Genomic DNA, 18,495 nt, shown 5'->3' with positions numbered 1-18,495 from the left:
TAGTAGTAGAACGAGCGACAGTTAACTCTGGGCGACAAGTGCCGGAGTTGAACTATAGCTTCTCGAGCTGCCAGTTGGATGGCTTGTGGCTCAAAGGGAGTGGTCCTCCCAGTGAACCTGTAGGGGCGTTCTGGCGACAGACCCCTACCATAAATGTGTACAGTGGCCCAGAACTGACGGCTCTCACCGTTTATGAGCTCTTGGTACACAACGTACTCTGGGGGCTCTTCTAATGCATAGGCACGGCGAGTGAGGTTTGCGAGCACGGTCACAAAACCTCCAAGGTTGGTTGCTGTGGTCTCATTGTGAACAATGGGGCCAGGCATCGTGACTTGTTTTGGGGAAGAGGCTGTGCTGTGCTGGGTTGAGGCTAGCGCGCCCTTTTTTATAGAAAAAGGGGCGGAGTCTTCCTTCGCATGCTTGCGAATGGGACAAGTTAGGTGTCGGTCACTGGCGCGTGATCGACAGGCTAGGCTGATAGGTTGGGCACCGACTGCCAAAAGCGTCGGGGTCACTGTGTGGCTATCTTACACGAGAAGCTTGGCTGGGGGTTCGGTTAAGGTCTGGTGGGTTGGTTATCCTAGGTTTATTGACCTGGCTAAGATAGGGTTAGCCAATGGTCAGCCTGGCTCTGATACCAAGTCTGTCAGGACCGGATTTTCGGGATATTGATTCTCCAGAAAATGGCCCTTATGCTCACCAGCCCCAGGATTACTGTTAGCTGATGAGGCACCAACTTGATACAAGAAATTCCAAGCAAGCACAAAATATGTAGTACAAGACCATTGTGGCCTATGAGTACAACACTAGGTTTCTAGTGGTTGATGGCGGAAGCGGTTTGTGGTTCATCTGCGTCTATGGGACTCCATTTCCCACAAGAACAGCTGACCAGGATAACTCCTATCTTCGCGAGGCCGCTGACAACACGGCGTAGGTTCCGGGGCCGTCGTCGTAACACTCTTCTCCGTGCAAGAAATCTGGCCAAGACAATAGCCAGGGACAAGCCAGTGAGTACGTTTGAATGTACTCGCAAACATCAAGAACACGGGTAATCCATGATGCACGCATGTGGGTAGCATATGAATATGAAATATAGAAATAGAATGTAGTGATCGAGTGTCTGAAATGACTCCTCGAAAAAGGGTGCAAATAAATTAACAATGCCGCAGTCGGGCGTCTGAGCGACACCACATAAAGGGCTTATAAATGACAGCAATAACAAGCATGCCACAGTCGGGCATCTATGCGACACCACATAAAGGGCTTATAAATAAAAGAAATAACAAGTATGCCACAGTCGGGCGTCTGAGCGACACCACATAAGGGGCTTATAATAGACTAGTTGCAGTGAGTATCCAGGAGGTGGAACCGTCCCAGGGATACTCAATAATTTAAAATAATGAAAAGGGTTAGTCCACAATAATAGTAATCATAATCGTCACAAGTCACAAGTCGTGATCCAAGTTCTGGTTCAGCAGCTTTGCCTCCGAAGACCGACACTAAGACCGACACTTGACCTATCCCAGACTGTAGTCCTTAACCATGGACACGGCTATTCGAATAGATGTATAATCTCTGCAGAGGGTGTACTCTTTACCCACGGGTAACAGATTTCTTTAGTCTATCGGGACTAATTCCGTCTACGGTCTTTCAATTGAAAACACACCTGACCTGCACACACCAGCTTAACTTACCGGTGTCTGGAATCACCCACGACACCTGTCAAGTGAAACTCTAAGTGGGGAGGCTACAACCTCGACGTAGCATGGGATCACAAAATTTATACCGCGCGCAAACTAGGGGAGCTACCCCTTCGGCTACAACCGAAACACCCATGCCCCCTGACTGGATGACTGGCTTTAATCCATGGCCATGGCACCCTCATCACGGCCTCTCTGTACGGTGTGTGCTAGAAAGGGGTTGACAACTTACTGAACCGTACCCTACCTACGGCAGGGACAAGTGGTAGTACGAATCAAGTATGGGGGTTACTGGGACAAGACTCGATCTACGGCCGACTCAGGAGGTTCAAGTATTTTCTGCATGATTAGCATAATAAAAATATTTCCAATAACAGATAAGCTTAACACTCATCAATCCTCACCATGCCATACCGGACATACTCATCTCGACGAGGAACTAGGGACAAGCTCGCGTCTACCCAAGACCCGACTTTCCCGACTTCCTTCCGGTATGCATGAGGAGCTTACGAGGATGATCACTATCACCAGCATATCCATTTATCACAGCAAAGAAAACTCCACCATGCACTCATGCATATGATTTTTATCGTCACATAAAATAGCGTATGCTCCAAGTCAAGGTCATGTTGTAACTGTGTCAACAACATCCAAAATATTAAACCAGGGTCCAGAATGCTTGCCTTCAAGTGTATGCATGTGGGGTGCATTTTTGAAGGTTGCCTTTCTCCAAAAATCCTATTTTGAGAAATATACAAATAACACACATTTCAAATACAGTACAAAAAGTTGTCCCAAATATTTTTGAAATAAATCTTAAAATAAACTAGATGAAATTTGAGAGAGGTAGGAAAAAGAATCAACTCATTTGGAGTTTTATTTTAAAAGTTATAGCGAGTCAAAGATCAATCAAAGTTCTGTTTTAATAAAATCAGAAAAAGGAAAACGCTTCGGGGAAAAATACGCTTTCAAAGCAGAGGTGACGTACTCGGGATCTTTGCGCTTTCACTTAAACAGAGAGGACGGCCGCGCGGGTCACTGACAGTGGGTCCAGCGGGCCCACTAGTCAGGTTTGACTGGTCTACCTCTCCCTCCTTTCTCTCTGCCCGAACGGGGCGGGGCTCCGGCGATCGCCGTCGGCGAACGGCAGCTCCCCATGGGGTCCCGAGGGCAGGGATGGATCCGCCAGGCCGGGGCGGTCCTCCCAGTGGGCGCTAGGCAGGCGGGGACGAAGGAGGTCACCGGCGGCGAGCTCCGCGGCGGACAGAGGTTCGGGAGCAGAGTGGGTTTTGGGCTCCGGGGGTCCTTGGTCGAGGCCGAGGCGCTAGGCAGCTCCGCACGACTATGGGGAAACTCTTGGTGGCGTTGGATTGGCAGGGGAGGGCCTGGCTGGGACGCACGGCACCGGACTGCGGCGGCGACCGAACTGGCCGGAGTCGAGGAAGAAAGCCCATCCCCGTCGATTGTTGGCTGCGGGAGAACTATGGAGGTGGCCCGGGGTTGCCTGAGTGCTCGGAGGGGCACGGGGCCTCCTTTTATAGCGCGACGGGGCTGGCTCCGCGGCGGGGGATAAGATCGACGACGAGTCGCCGTTGCTTTAGCTGCAGGGCGTCGTGGCGGCGACGAGCGCGTGCCGACGAGCATGTGGATAAGCACGGGCTGTTCCCCGGGGCAGCTGGCGCGCGCGGGTGGCTTGGGCGGCGCCGTCCACGGCAGAGCCCGCTGCCGACGTCGGCGTGCCGCCGAGGGAGCTCTGGCGGCGGCGTTGTAGGGCGCCAGTGCGGCTTGGAGGTTTGCTGCGAGGGGGCGAGTGTATGGCGCGGCGCTGCAGGCGAGCTGGGGCCAGTGACGGGACGTGTCGACCTGAGCGCACGCACGTGCAAAACGCGCGCTCTGGCCATGCCCAGAGCACGCACAGCAGGTGTTCGACGGAATGCCAGTGCGTGCTAGAGGGCTTGGGTGAGGCTGGAAGTCAACAGGCCAGGCTTAGGGACATCTAGGAGGTTAGTGGACATGCTGGATAGGTCAGGGGCTCAAGTCCACAATGCAAGCTAGGAGACATGCCAAAACTGTTCCTGCACACAGGGTGTTCGACAGAATGCCATGGGCATCTAGGCAATTCTTGGGGTGGCCAAAGTCTCCAGATCCTAGTCTCCTTAGGAGCTCAAGAAGGTGGCAAGGTTAGTTTGGCAAAAACAGAAAGTTGATAGTGCAAGTTTTTGAGAAAACCAGTTTTGGGCAGAAACTCAAGGCTATCATTGCATGCACCAAAAATACTCCAATGGGTCCAATCTCCTGGACTTAAGGGTTTGGTAGGGAGGACTATAAGTAGGAAAATGCTCATGGGCGCTAGAGCAAAATAAAATAGAGTTGCAGTGCAAATCACCAAACTGGACCAGAATGGAAATGGAGATGATTCACTCAAATTTTGCAAAGAACATCACTAGGTTTTTGCATGAAGCTGAGTTATGAGCATCAACTGACATCTCCAAACACTTGGAAGAATTTTTAGAAGAATATTTAAATAGGTTGTAGTGCAAAAATGCCTACTGGACCAGAGTTGAAACATTGATGTAGAGCTCAAAATCTCCAATAACCAAAAGATATTTTTGCATGAAAGTGATGTGGAAACTTCACATGACATCCCCAAATTTTGGTGAAAATATTAGAAGCATTTATCAAATGGTTGCAGTGCAAAAAGGGGCTCCAAATTTATGAAAGAGTATTTTAAAAGAATAAAGCTCATGAAAAAATAATTATGCAAACAAATCCACTGATAAAGAATTGTTTTTATAAAGAGGGCATACAAGTTCCAATAATATTTTTGGAAAGTTTCTACTTGAGGTAAAAACCCACAATAGTAAAGAGAAGAGAGGTTCTGAAATCAAAGGAGAAATCCAGAAAAACAAAAATTTAATTTCCTGGCAAAATTTTAATTAATAAAACAAGGTCAAATTTTTGGGGTGTTACAGGCCCGAGTGCCATGATTTCAGATCTGAACCTATTATGTTTTCATGAATATATGTGAGTTCTTGATCCTATCTTGCAAGTCTATAGTCACCTACTATGTGTTATGATCCGGCAACCCCGAAGTGACAATAATCGGGACCACTCCCGGTGATGACCGTAGTTTGAGGAGTTCATGTATTCACTATGTGTTAATGCTTTGGTCCGGTACTCTATTAAAAGGAGGCCTTAATATCCCTTAGTTTCCATTAGGACCCCGCTGCCACGGGAGGGTAGGACAAAAGATGTCATGCAAGTTCTTTTCCATAAGCACGTATGACTATATTCGGAATACATGCCTACATTACATTGATGAATTGGAGCTAGTTTTGTGTCACCCTATGTTATGACTGTTACATGATGAACCGCATCCGGCATAATTCTCCATCGCCGATCCAATGCCTACGAGCTTTTCACATATTGTTCTCCGCTTATTTACTTTTCCGTTGCTACTGTTACAATCACTACAAAACCCAAAAATATTACTTTTGCTACCGTTACCGTCACTTCCATATTACTTTTCTACTAAATACTTTGCTGCAGATACTAAGTTATCCAGGTGTGGTTGAATTGACAACTCAACTGCTAATACTTGAGAATATTCTTTGGCTCCCCTTGTGCCGAATCAATAAATTTGGGTTGAATACTCTACCCTCGAAAACTGTTGCGGTCCCCTATACTTGTGGGTTATCAAGACTATTTTCTGGCGCCGTTGCCGGGGAGCATAGCTCTATTCTTTGAGTCACTTGGGATTTATATCTGCTGGTCACTATGAGGAACTTGAAAGACGAGAAAACAAAAATTTATCCTCAACTACGAGGGGAGGTAAGGAACTGCCATCTAGCTCTGCACTTGATTCAACTTCTGTTTTGAGTAAGCTGGCGACACCTAAACCTGCTTCTGCTATTAATTCTGATATGTCGCATGTTATTGATGATGCCACTTCTGCTATGCATGATACTTATGATGAAACTACTTCTATGCCTGATACTACTGTGCCACTTGGTGAATTTCTTGATGAACAACTTGCTAGGGCTAGAGAGAATGAAATTATTGAAACTGATAGTATTGATGAAAGTGATGATGAAGACTATCCCAATAAATATGAATTACCTGTTGTGCCTGAGGGCTATGTTATGGATGAAGAAACTGCTAGAGACTTTCTTGCTTGCAATGATAAAAGTGATCTTAAGAAATTATTAGCTAAGCTGAAACAAAAAAACTCTGAATGCTAGAATGAAATATGATCCTGCTTATGCTACTTCACCTATCTTTGTTACTGATAAGGATTATGAATTCTCTATTGATCCTGATATAATTACTTTGGTTGAATCTGATCCTTTCTATGGCTATGAATCTGAAACTGTTGTGGCACATCTTACTAAATTAAATGATATAGCCACCCTGTTCACTAATGATGAGAGAACTTGCTACTTTTATATCCTTAAAATATTTCCGTTCTCATTAAAGGGTGATGCTAAGATATGGTTCAACTCTCTTGATCCTGGTTGTGTGCGTAGGCCCCAGGATATGATCTATTACTTCTCTGCTAAATATTTCCCCGCTCATAAGAAACAGGCTGCTTTAAGGGAAATATATAATTTTGTGCAAATTGAAGAAGAGAGTCTCCCACAAGCTTGGGGGAGGCTTCTCCAATTACTTAATGCTTTGCCTGATCATCCTCTTAAGAAAAATGAAATACTTGATATCTTTTATAACGGACTAACCGATGCTTCCAGAGACCACCTGGATAGTTGTGCTGGTTCTGTTTTCAGGGAAAGAACACCAGATGAAGCTAAAATTTTACTGAATAATATGTTGACCAATGAAAATAATTGGACACTTCCTGAACCAACTCCTAAGCCAACTCCGAAGAAAAGGGGTGTTCTATTTCTCAGTCCTGAAGATATGCAAGAGGCAAAGAAATCTATGAAAGAAAAAGGTATTAAAGCCAAAGATATTAAGAATTTACCACCTATTGAAGAAATACATGGTCTTAATTCACCGCCTGTTGAAGAAATATATGGTCTTAATTCATCACCTATTGAAGAAACTCATGGTCTTGATAACCCGACACAAGTAGTAAAGGTAAATTCTCTCTATAGATTTGATGAAGGTGATATTCCTCGTTATAAGTCTGCTAGCCAATGCTTAGATGAGTTTGATAATTTTATTGTCAAACAAGAAAACTTCAATGCTTATGTTGGTAGACAATTAAAACAAAATCATTATATGATTGAACACTTGGGCGATTATATGTCTAGAGTTAAGGGTGAACTTAAACTCATTAGTAAACATGCTTCTATGGTTACCACTCAAGTAGAACAAGTACTTAAAGCTCAAAATGATTTGCTCAATGAATTAAATAGTAAGAATAATTACTATGCTATTAGAGTGGCTACTAGAACTGGTAGAATGACTCAGGAACCTTTGTATCCTGAAGGCCATCCTAAGAGAATTGAGCAGGACTCTTAGAGAAATAATATTGATGCACCTAGTCCTTCTAAAAAGAAGAAAAATAAAAATGATAGGACTTTGCATGCTTCTAGTGAACCTATTGCTGGACCACGTGAGAATCCCAATGATATTTCTATTTCTGATGCTGAAACACAATCTGGTAATGAACATGAACCTAGTGATAATATTAATGATGATGCTCATGTTGATGCTCAACCTAGCAATGATAATGATGTAGAAATTGAACCTGCTGTTGATCTTGATAACCCACAATCAAAGAATCAACGTTATGATAAGAGAGACTTTGTTGCTAGGAAGCACGGTAAAGAAAGAGAACCTTGGGTTCAGAAACCCATGCCCTTTCCTCCTAAACCATCCAAGAAAAAGGATGATGAGGATTTTGAGCGCTTTGCTGAAATGATTAGACCTATCTTTTTGCGTATGCGATTAACTGATATGCTCAAAATGAATCCTTATGCTAAGTACATGAAAGAAATTGTTACTAATAAAAGAAAGATACCGGAAGCTGAAATTTCCACCATGCTTGCTAATTATACTTTTAAGGGTGGAATACCAAAGAAACTTGGAGATCTAGGAGTACCTACTATACCATGCTCCATTAAAAGAAACTATGTTAAAACTGCTTTATGTGATCTTGGAGCCGGTGTTAGTGTTATGCCTCTCTCTTTATATCGTAGACTTGACTTGAATAAGTTGACACCTACTGAAATATCTTTGCAAATGGCTGATAAATCAACTGCTATACCTGTCGGTATTTGTGAGGATGTGCCTGTTGTGGTTGCAAATGTTACTATTTTTACGGACTTTGTTATTCTTGATATTCCCGAGGACGATAGTATGTCTATTATTCTTGGAAGACCCTTTTTGAATACTGCAGGGGCTGTTATTGATTGCAACAAAGGCAATGTCACTTTTCATGTTAATGGCAATGAGCATACAGTACACTTTCCGAGGAAACAACCTCAAGTTCATAGTATAAACTCTATTGGAAAAATTCCATCGATTATTTTTGGAGGTTTTGAATTTCCCTTACCTACTGTCAAGAAGAAATATGATATTCTTATTATTGGGGATGTGCATATCCCCGTTGAGGTAACATAGTGTTATTTGAAATTTCTCTGGTTCCATGTTATTCTAAATGAGTTTATTAACAAGACTTGATCAACCTTGTTAGTGGATTCCTTTTGATGAGCATGAGATGGATGAAGTTAGAAAGCACAACCTTCTATACCCTCCTTTTACTTTCTGTTATTTAGTTGAAATAAAGTAAAATTAGTATTTTCTGTCTGTTTTCTAAGTTATCCGTGCAATATAAAAATACCCTGGAAATAAAAATTCTCCAAATGCCCTGAAATTGAAATATGATTTTTTCTGGAATATTTGATAATATCTGGCACTGGGAACACGGGAGGGGGAGCAAGCACCTGGCCACGAGGGTCCAGGGCACGCCCCCTGCCTCGTGGGCCCACGGTGGCTCCCCTCCACTTATTCCTGCACCCACACACTTCTTCTTCCTCCAAAAAAAATCACCATCCAGCTCAAGCACGAGTTCTAGCTCATTTTGCTGCGATTTTTGATCTCCTTGCTCAAAGCACCTCTCACAAAACTGCTTTGGGGGATTGTTCCTTGGTATGTGACTCCTCCATTGGTCCAATTAGTTTTTGTTCTAGTGCTTTATTCATTGCAAATTTGTACTGCCTAGGTGACCATGTTCTTGAGCTTGCATGTCAAATTTATATGGTTCCAAGTAGTTCTAATGCATGATTTAGGCTCTAGGCACTTGTAGGAGTAGTTGCTATCAATTTTGTTGAGCTTGGTTCACTTTTATTTGAAGTTACTAAAAATTTCAGAAATTTTGCAGAGGAAGAAATATGTTTAGGAAAATGTACCAAGGTGTTCCTTCAAGGAAGCAAGGACCCAGGCTGGCAATGCGTGATGCTGATGATGAAACACCAAGGGACGCTCCCGTGCAGCCTTGTGAATGGCCTTCAGAGGACTTCAGGGATCAAGCAGGAATCAAGGAAGAATTTAACGCATATGTGCGTAACGCTGATCTTGAGAGCTTCGAGGCAGATAAGTGCCGTCAGTACCACTATCTCACTAGTTCCTTTGTGAGGAGGTTTGAATTTTCATCTTCACGCAATTCTCAAACTGTCCTGTTTGATCTTTATGAAAATTCTTATACTATGGACTTAGAGGATTTTACCACTGCTTGCAAACTTCCACAATGGGGTAGTCCTAGTGAACCTCGCAAATCTGAATTTAGAGATTTTCTTGCTAGTATAACTGTGGGTGAATCTAGAGACATAGCACAAGCTACCATAGGGAGCATTCACTTTCCTGCTATACATTATTTTGCTTTCTTCATAGGTAGGTGCATAAATGGTAAGGATGAAGCATGTCACATGTGTGTACCTGACCTCAGTGTTCTTAGGAGTGCTGTGTTAGGAGATAAACATTATAATTTGGGAGCCATTGTTGCACGTAGGTTGCATCATAATAGATTTAATGGAGATTTCTTTGGTGGAATTTATGCAACCCGTATAGCTAATTTTCTTGGTGTAACCATACGTGAGGATGATATTGAGTTGCCTCCTGCTTATTTGGATTATGAGGCTATGGTTCGTCATCATTTTGTTGAGAGGAATGATCAGTTCCTCCAGTACCGACTAATCTTTGACAGACGACGCACCTATCACGTCGCTCTCCCTGCTTCTACTTTCTTTGACTTTCAGGCAAAAGGGAGATATTTTATAACCAGAGAGGAGGCGGAAGAATATAAGAGGAGGGCTAAGATAGCTCGCCTCCAAGCTGCAGCCCATGATGCAATGACTGATGCATCTCAGTACGACCCCAGCTACAACTTTGGATATCCGCCAGGCCATCCGTGGCAATAAACCAACTTAGGCCAAAAGCCTAAGCTTGGGGGAGTACGTATCTCTCACCGACATTACATTCATGTTCGCACACTCATGCTAGTTGTCAGTGCTCATACTCTTTGATTGTACTATCCATGCTAGTTTTTTTTTCCTTTTTCTGGCTTTCTTCTTGTGTGTTTGATAAACCTTAAGAAAAAAAATTAGTAGTAGCTTTTAGCTAGTTTACTTTATTGTTGTAGTAGTAGTAATTAAAAGAAAACCCAAAAAGATTTCCCATTCTTCTTTTGCTTGTTGGGAGCTTTCCCGTGTAAATAGTTTTATTTCTTTTCTTTTCTTTGGGGGTCGATAGGAGAAGACCATAATGAAAATGTTGAAGTGGCTCTATTATGCATTATTGTTGATTTAAGCAAAAGCCCATATTGCCTTGTCTTCTCCTGTTTATTGAATGCTCGCAGATTCCAGCTTAGTCCAATGCACGTGCACTATTATTATTATTCACATCGTTCGGTCGTGCAAGTGAAAGGAAATTATGACGATATATGATGGACTGATTGGGATGAGAGAAGCTGGTACGAACTCGACCTCTCTTGTTTTTGTAAATATGATTAGTTCATCGTTCCTGCTTCAACCTATTATGAATAAACATGTTTGCAATGACAATTAGAGATTATAGTTGCTTATGCCATGCTTAATTAGCTAGGAGTTTATAATGGTTTACCTTGCGTGCCAACATGCTATTAAAATGGTTGTGATGTGGTATGATGGGGTGGTATCCTCCTTTGAATGATTCAAGTGACTTGACTTGGCACATGTTCACACATGTAGTTGAAACAAATCAACATAGCCTTCACGATATTTATGTTCATGGTGGATTATATCCTACTCATGCTTGCACTCAATGTTCATTAATTTTAATGCATGTTCATGACTGTTGTCGCTCTCTAGTTGGTCGCTTCCCAGTCTTTTGCTAGCCTTCACTTGTACTAAGCGGGAATACTGCTTGTGCATCCAATCCCTTAAACCCCAAAGTTATGCCATATGAGTCCACTATACCTTCCTATATGCGGTATCTACCTGCCATTCCAAGTAAATTTGTATGTGCCAAACTCTAAACCTTCAAATGAAATTCTGTTTTGTATGCTCGAATAGCTCATGTATCAACTAGGGCTGTCTGTATCTTCTATGTTAGGCGGGTTATTCTCAAGAGGAGTGGACTCTGCTCCTCACTCACGAGAAAATGGCTGGTCACCGGGATGCCCAGTCCCATGCTTTATGCAAATCAAATCAAAATAATTGCAAACAAAACTCCCTCGGGACTGTTGTTAGTTGGAGGCACTCGTTGTTTTGAGCAAGCGATGGATTGATGCTTGTTGGTGGAGGGGGAGTATAAACTTTACCATTCTATTTGGGAACCGCCTATAATGTGTGTAGCATGGAAGATATTGCCATCTCTTGGTTGTTATGTTGACAATGAAAGTATGCCACTCAAAATATTATGTATCTCTGCTTTAAAATCGAGCTCTGGCACCTCTACAAATCCCTGCTTCCCTCTGCGAAGGGCTTATCTATTTACTTTTATGTTGAGTCATCACCCTCTTATTAAAAAGCACCAGCTGGAGAGCACTGCTGTCATTTGCATCCATTACTATTAATTTATACTGGGTATGACTATGACTGGATCTCTTTTACCATGAATTACAATGTTTAGTCAGTCCTTGATATTTAAAGGTGCTCTGCATTTATGTTTTGCGGTCTCAGAAAGGGCTAGCGAGATACCATCTTGTTATATCATATCATGATTGTTTTGAGAAAGTGTTGTCATCCGAGATTTATTATTATTGCTCGCTAGTTGATTATGCCATTGACATGAGTAAAGATGAGACCTAAATGTTATTGTGAATGTGGTTAGTTCATGATCTTTGCTGAAAACTTGAATGCTGGCTTTACATATTTACAACAACAAGAGCAAAAAGAGTTTGTAAAAGTTTTTCTTTATCACTTTCAGTTTATCAACTGAATTGCTTGAGGACAAGCAAAGATTTAAGCTTGGGGGAGTTGATACGTCTCCGTCGTATCTACTTTTCCAAACACTTTTGCCCTTGTTTTGGACTCTAACTTGCATGATTTGAATGGAACTAACCTGGACTGACGTTGTTTTTAGCAGAATTTCCATGGTGTTAGTTATGTGCAGAAACAAAAGTTCTCGGAATGACCTGAAACTCCACGGAGATTATTTTTGGAAATAATAAAAAATACTGGCGAAAGAATCAAGGCCAGGGGGCCCACACCCTTGCCACGAGGGTGGGGGGCGCGCCCCCTGCCTCGTGGGCCCCTGGAGCTCCACCGGCCTCAACTCCAACTCCATATATTCGTGTTCGGGGAGAAAAAAATCCGAGAGAAAGATACATCATGTTTTACGATACGGAGCCGCCGCAAAGCCCTAAACTCTCTCGGGAGGGCTGATCTGGAGTCCGTTCGGGGCTCCGGAGAGGGGAATCCGTTGCCGTCGCACTCATCAACCATCCTCCATCACCAATTTCATGATGCTCACCGCCGTGCGTGAGTAATTCCATTGTAGGCTTGCTGGACGGTGATGGGTTGGATGAGATTTATCATGTAATCGAGTTAGATTTGTTAGGGTTTGATCCCTAGTATCCACTATGTTCTGAGATTGATGTTGCTATGACTTTGCTATGCTTAATGCTTGTCACTAGGGCCCGAGTGCCATGATTTCAGATCTGAACCTATTATGTTTTCATGAATATATGTGAGTTCTTGATCCTATCTTGCAAGTCTATAGTCACCTACTATGTGTTATGATCCGGCAACCCCGAAGTGACAATAATCGGGACCACTCCCGGTGATGACCGTAGTTTGAGGAGTTCATGTATTCACTATGTGTTAATGCTTTGGTCCGGTACTCTATTAAAAGGAGGCCTTAATATCCCTTAGTTTCCATTAGGACCCCGCTGCCACGGGAGGGTAGGACAAAAGATGTCATGCAAGTTCTTTTCCATAAGCATGTATGACTATATTCGGAATACATGCCTACATTACATTGATGAATTGGAGCTAGTTCTGTGTCACCCTATGTTATGACTGTTACATGATGAACCGCATCCAGCATAATTCTCCATCACCGATCCAATGCCTACGAGCTTTTCACATATTGTTCTCCGCTTATTTACTTTTCCGTTGCTACTGTTACAATCACTACAAAACCCAAAAATATTACTTTTGCTACCGTTACCGTCACTTCCATATTACTTTGCTACTAAATACTTTGCTGTAGGTACTAAGTTATCCAGGTGTGGTTGAATTGACAACTCAACTACTAATACTTGAGAATATTCTTTGGCTCCCCTTGTGTCGAATCAATAAATTTGGGTTGAATACTCTACCCTTGAAAACTGTTGCGATCCCCTATACTTGTGGGTTATCACACCCATGTTCACATCGCCATGTGACCAACACTCAAAAGGGTTTACGAGAGTCAATAATCTAGTTCACATGGCTATGTGATTAATACCCAAGAGCACTAAAGTGTGATCATGTTTTGCTTGTGAGATAAATTTTAGTCTACGAATCTGCAACATTCGGATCCGTATGTATTTTGCAAATTCCTATGTCTACAATGCTCTACAGTGAGCTACTCTAGCTAATTTCTCCCACTTTCAATATGTATCTAGATCGAGACTCAGAGTCATCTAGATCGGTGTCAAAGCTTGCATTGACATAACTCTTTACGATGAACTCTTTATCACCTCCATAACCGAGAAATATTTCCTTATTCTACTAAGGATAATTTTGACCGCTGTCCAGTGATCCACTCCTGGATCACTATTGAACCCTCTTGCCAAACTTATGGTGACGTACACAACAGGTCCGGTACACAGCATAGCATACTTTATAGAACCTATGACTGAGGCATAGGGAATGACTTTCATTCTCTTTCTATTCTCTGCCGTGGTCGGGTTTTGAGTCTTACTCAACTTCACACCTTGCAACACAGGCAAAAACTCCTTCTTTGACTGTTCCATTGTAACATCCCAAATTTTCAATTTGGAATGTTATACATAGATCATCATTGCATATCATAATTTTTTTGCATTTCTGGCAAATCCTTGATAATTCCTAAGCAACTCAAGGACCCTCGGAGAGAGTTGGGGATTTTCCCGAATTTTTCATATTTGATTTTCATCAAATAACAAAACGAGGATTTTGGTTTTAATTATTTTTCTCTCCGGAAAAATATTTCATTTAAAATTTAATGAGAGGAGAAAATATGACTTCTCCAAAACAATTGAAATATTGGAGGAAAAATATTAAAATCATTTATTGGATTTTATTCGGATTTTATTTGCAATTTTAAATTGCATTAAATTTTTTTTGCACGTTTTCAAAACTGCATTTTTGTGTCAAAAAAATGTTCACCCTGTTCTAATTATTTTAACTACACGGGGAAAATTTGTTTTATCTTTTTTGGATTTTTATTTATTTTTTCTATGAATTTTTCTCGGCGGAATGTTTCAAAAAAAAAAATTCGTGCCGCGCCTGACCGGGCCGAGGCCCGGCCGAGCCGCCGGCCCATCCCCACGTCTCCTCCGCGCGCACGCCGCCCGCCGCCGCCGTGTCCGGCTCGGACGCCGCCGCCGCCGCCTTTCCCGTCCTCCAAGCAGGCCCCCCCTCTCCTTATATACCGCCGCCCCCCCCTTCACCCCGTACCCGCACCCGCCCCGAGCCGAGCCCGCCAGAGCCGGAGCCCCGACGCCCGAAGGCCGCCGCCGTTCGCCGCCGCACGCCGCCGTTCGCCGGCCCCTCGCCACCCCAAGCCCCGCCGCCCCTCGCCGCCCCTTCGCCGGACCCCGCCGGACCCCGCCGACCTCGCCGGAGCCCGTCCCGACGAGGTATCGTCCCGATGCCGTTTGCTGGTTTTCTAGAAAAAAACCGTTCGTTTTTAAAAAAAAACCTAGATCGGTTTATTTTCTTCGGTTTTATTATTTTGTGAACGTTCACCGACCCGTTCGTTTCAACGAACGTGTTCGTCGGATTTTCTCTGTTAACGAACGTCTGTTCTTTAACCGTTCGTCAGTTTTTCTTTTTCGTCGGATTTTTCCCGATTATTTCAGATCTCGATTTCTGATCGGATCTTCGTTTTCGTTTAACTTCTCGCTCGTTTATCGGAATCAGGTGATTCAAGCGCCTAGAGTTTTGTCTCGAAATTCTCTTTCCGTTTAACCTACTCAAACAAGTTTTTGCTACTGTAAAATTTGACCTAGATCCAGATTAGTAAACGAAGCTTGTTTCTTTCGCCGTTTGACTTTCGTTGCTTCGTTCGAGTTGATTCTTTTTGCAAACCGGAGTTCTTAAGTTGAACTTTCTGGTTGGATCTTTCATTCGAGTTTTACCTGTGCATTAGATGAGTACTTATTGTTTTCTTGTTTGTTTGCGATAGAGTACCCGGAGTGCGCCGCTTGTTACTTCGAATCGCTAGGTTTCGCGGATCATCAGCAAGGCAAGTAACACTTTGATCATACCTTTCCATACTCAGTTTTATTGCATTAGTTCAATTCCTCAAACATTGCATGATTAGGATCTAATTAAACTGTGGGTATTGGGAAGTAGTTGAGGTAGTACCTATTACCTGTTTTATTATCAAACCCTTGGGAGTTACTTCTACGTTGCTATTATATTGCCATGCTATGCTCGTAGACGTGGATTGGGTTTGAGAGATTTTCCATGACAGATGTGAGATTGTTAATTAATGGTTTACTTAAGGTGGCAACTAAAACTCACATCTGGGTGGACTGAGGTACCTGGGTATTCCAGGATTGCCTGTTTTTCTTCTGGACCGCCACCCAGGTTCAAAGGGATCATGAGATTATTCATGCTAGAAACTTCCGTGTGCAGCCGCAAGCTATTATGGGCTCTAGCATAGTTGATTAAGTTGTGTGAACTCTTACAGAGGTAGACTAGCAGATGTAGGGGAAAGTAGGTGTAACTGTCTACCCATACGTAAGGTGCAAACACTTCTGAAAGACTGTGTCTCGGTCATCCGTTTCTCAAACAACATGTAGTGAGAGAATCAAGCGGAGGTGATCGAGTCTTGTGGGGAAAAGTGCACAAACCTCTGCAGAGTGTACAAACTAATCATGGTTAGCCGTGTCCCCGGTTATGGACAACTTGAGTATCTAGTACTTGGATTATCATGTGAATCTCATCATGTTACTTTAATTAATTTTGTTGGGGTTTAATGATGATTCTTAATTGGGATTGAGATGCTGTCAACCATCTCAATGTTCAACAACCACCATGATAGTTAAATAAAATTTATTCCTTTGCAGTAGGGAAAAATTGGCTTTTCGCAAAACTGTAACCATAGAGCTTTCCACCAGCCATACATGCATGTAGTATAGCATTATTATGTTCATTATTCTCTATGTGTTACATTGCCAGCGTATTCCATGTGCTGACCCATTTCGGGCTGCAATGTTTCATGTTGCAGACTTTTCAGACGACGAGTAAGGTGCCTTAGGTCGTGGTCTTATACTCAGTGATGCCGTTGAAGTTGATGGACTCACTTATCTTCCAAGTCTTCCGCTGTTATCGTATTTAGATGGCCTTAAGCCATATTTATCATACTTATTTCTCTTCGGAGATATTCGATGTAATAAGTGTGTGATTGCTACTCTGTTATAAATCCTCCATTTGTACTGTGCGTGTCAGCATTACTGATCCAGGGATGACACTGGTGCACAGCAGCACAGACCATTTGTGGTCTGGTCGCTACAAAGGTGGTATCAGAGCACACGCTGACTGTAGGACACGGCCACTAAGCTTAAGCCCTAGAACACTTCTCTCTTCTCATTTCTGACCCCTCTCCACTTTCTACTCTTTTAGGAATGGCGGATGCAAGGAGCAAGTTCATGCAACCAGATGAAGACACGCCTTTTTGGACGACACTTGAAGGAAGTCACTAAGTACTTGAACATAGGAATACCAAGCATCACCGGAACCTACAACGCCACATTACCCGAAGAGGAGAGCTGGAAGATTCAAGTTCACATTCCAGGAAGGACGTTTGTGCCAGTTACTGAACCCATAAGATTGGTTTTCGAAGCATCAACCTGGAGTTTAGGGAAGAGCATGGCCGCCCACATCGCTATGGGACGCATTGGAGAAGTCTACCACAAGGAGCTTAAGGATACCATTTATCAGATTTGTGGACGCCGAGACGAGCAATGGGAGATGATCAGAACCAGGAAGGATGGGTCAATTGCAGCTTTCATTCAGGAGCAAAACCAACATATTCGTCGCCAGGAGAACCAGATGTGCTCAGACAAGGAAGAACTGAAGAAGGCATTGACAAAGATCAAGGAGCTGGAGGAAGAACTCAAAGCTACACGCGAGGATTATTTGGAGGAAATCGTCGCACTAGTAGGAAAGAATGACGACCTGGAGAAGAAGATTGGAGTATTCATGGGAAATCCAGTGCCAAAAGCAAAAGATGACGAATGTACTTGCCCGGATAACTACATCATCATCGACGACACCGACTCGGAACCAAGTGAAGATGACTTTGTTGATGAAGCTGGAGCAGACATCATGGAGTCTTCAACTGATTAGAATTTCTAGTAGACCACCATATCAGTAGTAGTTTTCCCCCATTTAATAGTATAGTTCGAGCACTTTGTAACGCTAGTCAGATCGATTGTATGCTTTGTTTGAATTGGTTGAGTGATATTGATTGTATTTGTCTCATGAGCATATGGGTAGTGTTTTCCCTCTAGACCTAAATTCTATTCTTAATTCTCATCTTTTCTAACCCATCAGATGCCTCCGAGACGCGACACCGGATTTGTCTTCCCACCAGAGATCACTCAGTTGATTCAGCAACAGAATGCCCTGATGCAAGTGTTAGTGCAGAACCAAGGCAACAACAACAACAACAACAACAACCCACCGCCACCACCACCTGTTGATCACTTAGCCCATTTCTTGAGGCTAAACCCGCCGGTGTTTTCCAGTAGCACCGAGCCGATTGTTGCAGATGATTGGCTCCGCAAAGTTGGAAGGGAGTTGACCACTGCAGGATGCACAGATGCGGAAAGAGTGCGTTTTGCCGCACATCAGCTTGATGGACCCACAGCATCATGGTGGGAGAATTACACAGCCACACACCCTATTGACACTGTCACATGGGACCAATTTCAGCAAGCTTTCCGTACAACCCATGTTTCAGCAGGAGCTATGGCTATGAAGAAGCGTGAGTTTCGCAACCTACGCCAAGGAGGACGCACCGTAGGCCAGTATGTGGAGGATTTCAGTAAGTTAGCACGTTATGCACCAGATGACGTTGCTACAGATGCAGCCAAGCAGGAGAAATTTTTGGAAGGACTGAATGATGAACTGAGTATGCAGTTGATGGTAGC

This window comes from Aegilops tauschii, chromosome 3 (genome assembly GCF_002575655.3).
Source record: "Aegilops tauschii subsp. strangulata cultivar AL8/78 chromosome 3, Aet v6.0, whole genome shotgun sequence".
NCBI classification, from domain to species: Eukaryota; Viridiplantae; Streptophyta; class Magnoliopsida; order Poales; family Poaceae; genus Aegilops; species Aegilops tauschii.
This window is presented reverse-complemented; position numbering follows the sequence as displayed.